Source organism: Austrofundulus limnaeus, unplaced genomic scaffold (assembly GCF_001266775.1).
Source record: "Austrofundulus limnaeus strain Quisiro unplaced genomic scaffold, Austrofundulus_limnaeus-1.0 Scaffold36, whole genome shotgun sequence".
NCBI lineage: Eukaryota > Metazoa > Chordata > Actinopteri > Cyprinodontiformes > Rivulidae > Austrofundulus > Austrofundulus limnaeus.
The window spans coordinates 2,475,071-2,479,337 of NW_013952438.1; positions in this window are offsets into that span (position 1 = coordinate 2,475,071).

Consider the following 4,267-nt stretch of genomic DNA (forward strand, 5'->3'; position numbering starts at 1 on the left):
TGGTGTATAATGATGTGATTGTGATGCTGTATTTCTGAGTGTTTTATGTGCTGCAGAACAGGAACCTGCTGTAAAACAGCAATAATGCTGAGTCAGGCTTGATTTTTAATAATCTTTTCCTGTTAAATAAATAAATCAAATCAAATCAAATCAAAAAACCTTATCAATAATTATTGATATCGTCTGATATGAAACACTTATATCATAATACATTTCTTAGCCATATCGCCCAGCACCTGTTCTCATCATGCATAGCGAAACATGGCGGCAGCAGCAGCATATTGTGAGGATGATTTTTTTCAGCAGAGATTGGGAAACTGGTCCGAGTTGAAGGAAAGAAGACTGGAGTAAAATACAGAGACGGTGTTGAGATGAACTTGTTTAATCTTTTAGAGATTCGAGCCTGGGACTGAGGTTCACCTTCTAGCAGAACAATGACCCTAAACACTCTGCTGAAGCAACACTCAAGAGATTTAAAGGACAAACTGTAAAATAACCTGTAATGTTCCAATCAAAGCACAGACATCAAACACAAGAGTTGCATTTAATGTGACCACTGAGCAAGAGATGTGAACACTACTGACAATTTGCTAAAAATTACATAATAAATCTACTTTTTCACTTCACGTAGATTTGTGTTTCTAAAAATGTCATTAGAAATCCTGTTCTATGTGGGAGCTTTGAAACAATCTCTTTGATTGTGGATAGCCTCCACCAGACAACAAAACAAGTGTTTATATGAAAGAGATGCTGATCAGAGGCGAGGTTAAAGATGGACAGCTACACATGAAAAGCAAATGAAAAGCACTGAGAGATCACACGTTTCACGTCTGTCATGTTTTATCAGACAGGATGTTTTTGTGTGTGTGGATGTTAAACACAGTTGTCAGTGTCATCTCGTCCTTTGATATAAATATAAAAGTTTTTTCCCAGAAGGGAAATCTAACACCTCAGTGCAAACAGAACAGGTCTTACAACTGTTGAAATGTAACAAATCTGACAGAGGCGTCATTCAAACGACCGGCAGAAAGCTTTGTGGGCTTCTGGTTTACCACCAAACACAGATGTGGGACCAGAGTCCTGTTCTGTCACTAGACATTGGCTAAGACATTGCCGGCTAAACCTTTGGGAACCCCCTGGACTTTCGGAGGTGGGGGGCTGTTCTGTCGATCAATCTCATTATGATGCACACAGATGATCAATCAGATTGGGAATAGAGGAGACAGAATCAATTCCTGAGATTCATTGGTGTGTTCTGTGAGCAGGTTTTGCTTTGTGTGTTTGTGGATGTGCATTCTTGGGGATATTCTTGTTGGGGGGTTTCTTTAGTCTCAAACATAATTAGATACACGCTAAAGTAAAAAGAATAAACAAGTCTCAGTAGATGATCCCAATAAACCTTCACCTCTCTGTAGTTGAAAGTAGTCAGTACACATGAGAATGTACACTCAGATACTGAATCTGAGCCAAGGTTTCATGTGACAGGTCTTATTGATGTGACCGAGGATGGATGGGGGGGTGGGATGTGGGGTCACTGCTGGTGTGTTATTGACTTTTCAAGCTGCCAAATGGGAATATTTCAGGACCCTGTTAGGCTGAGTTTGGTCCTATTTTCTCCCAAGGCCCCGGGAGGTTGTATCAAACATTTATTAAACACCGCTAGGATAGAAGAAGACATTAAAAATACAGCAGGGTCTCACCGGAGGTCTCTCAGATACAGACGAGGAGGAGGAGACGAGTGTAGATGGTGGGTGGTGTTGTTTAGGGGTGGAGGTTTGATCGACAGGACTGTGAGGGTTTTGTTTTTTTGTGTGTTTGCATATAGATGGGATATTTAAATCTGAATATGAAAGGATGTTAAAGAAACAACTCCTCTGGGTCTCCCAACTAGGGGCGGAGCCAGAGGTTGCCACCCTTGGAATCTAATTGGCCACCCCAGTTGATTGACAAGTCACCGCGTGTCACTTTGTCAATGTCAGTTTATGTATGTAGCATATTAAAGACAACAAAAGTTGATGAAACATTATTTACATTTCTGTCAAGGACTTGTGTCACATAGATTTTCTACATAAGACTAACTCAGACAGATATTGGTAATTTCAGTTTTTTTTTAATGTTTCTCTCCTGGTTTTAAGGACTGGGTTGAAGAACACTTTCATACAAACTTTGACAGGGAAACATGTGAGTTTATTTTAATAAATCATGAGTCATGCAAAATATCTGAAATGACAAATATTTCTATTAGAGTTGTAATCCTGTTATAATTTATGACAGCTCTTTACAACTCCGTCAGCCTGTGAATGAGTTATTTTAAAATAAAACTAGACTAAAAAATCAGTGAGGAAAAACATTTTACATTTGCGCTGCTAACAAGAGTAGCTAGGAAAAAAAGGAAACACAATACTTACCAGTCTGTACAAGGTATGTACCAGGCAAGTACCAAAAACCTGTAAGTACCCAGTAGGATGAGAAGAAAGTACTCTGTGGGTACAGGGTAACAAGTCACTTCATAATCGACCTCTGTACGTACAGAGGATTTGCAGACTAATAAGCTACATTTGAGGTCAAACTGTAGTATTTTAATGGATTTCATTTAAAGAATTTAGATGGAATGAAACATTTTGCTGTTATTTGTACTGCTACCATGACATGAACTTAGGTTATACTAGATTGTGTAATTATTAAGATACATGAAAGTTTTATGTCACATATAATGGCCTCCAAAGGTCAGTCAGTAGGATATAAACAACTTTCATTACATCAGAACTGTTGTTTATTTACTTTAATGCTGAAAATGCCCAGCACTGGGTCAAGCAAGCACTGAATTATTTAAAATGCCAAGCAGAAAACAATCAGTCTGACCTGTTTCCTAAAGTGCAGCACAAAGACAACCTGACTGTGTGCGAGTGGACCAACAGAACCAACAGAACCAACAGAACCTACAGAACCCTGCTGTATCTGTGCTGGAGACAAGCTGTCTGCATTTCAGACAGACTCAATCATCAAATCTGTGGTTTGTTGTTTTGTCGGATTTACGTTAAAATGAAGTGTTTCTAATCTCCTGTGCGTATTGACTTTGTGTTCGAAAGTTTAAACAAAATGTTACTCAGACTTCGCGGCTCTGTCAGATCGGATCAGCTGCTCAGCACCGTTTTCTTTCTAAAGGAATTATGGCTTATGGACGCTGTCGAAGTTGCTTTCCATGAATTGATTAAAATGCTATTCAGAGATTTAAAAGATAATTTTTTGTTCAAAGATTTAACTTACTAAACATTCAAACAATTGGGCAAATGTAAAGTCTAGAGATGAAGCAGGAGATTGCTTAATTGATTTTGTTTTGGGTCAAAAAAAAGTCACCAAATATGGACAATCAGTAAAGTTTGAGGAAACCTGAACCTACAGTTTAGTGTCATGCTATAAAATGCATCAAATGATAAGATCCACATTTGACTACATAACTCTTATCACTTTTCATGTTAATATAAAAATAGCAATATAATACAATAGCATTATAATAATTGTTTTATTGATTATTTTGGCTTAACCAAGTTATGTAAACTGGTTCCACTAAACCAAATTGAGTAAATGTGAAGCAAATTGTTCAACTTACTCAGTTTAATTAAGTAAATTAAACACTTACTTTCTTAGAGCGTGTGAGAAAGGAAAATGTCTGTAGAGAGTCAAGATTTTGATTTAATAAAGCTGAGCCATATACAAATAACAGGAATGTTTTACAACTTCAAAAATGTAGAAATAATATATAACTTCAGGTTTAGTCATTTTGTTATGGATCTTTAATGCTGCAGGACTGGATTTTTATTAGATGTCAGTGGCACACGTGCAGAGGTGTGGTTGAACTGGTGGCTCCCTCTTGTGGTGATAATCGAGAACAAAATTAACAAAACATTTGCCAGGTTTTTGTTCGTAAATGTTGAAAAGTGGAACAAGAACTGAAATAAAGTAGGTCAATATCCGAAGAAAAAAAACAAAAGCTTTGTTTTGATGCTTATTAAAAATAAAAATTATTTTTTGTGTGTTTTATTACCATGCCCGCTTTATTTATAGAGCACTTTAAACACCCACAGGACCAAATTGCTGTGCACATAATAAAACATTAATTTAATCATAGAGTCAGTCAAAGCATTAAATAATTTTAAAAAGCCTTTAAAAAATCAACATTAAAAATGGTGTTTAAAGGCCAGGAAGAAGAGATGGGTTTTTAAAAAGGGGGTTAAAGAAAAGACATGGAAGAGACCTCTCTGATGTC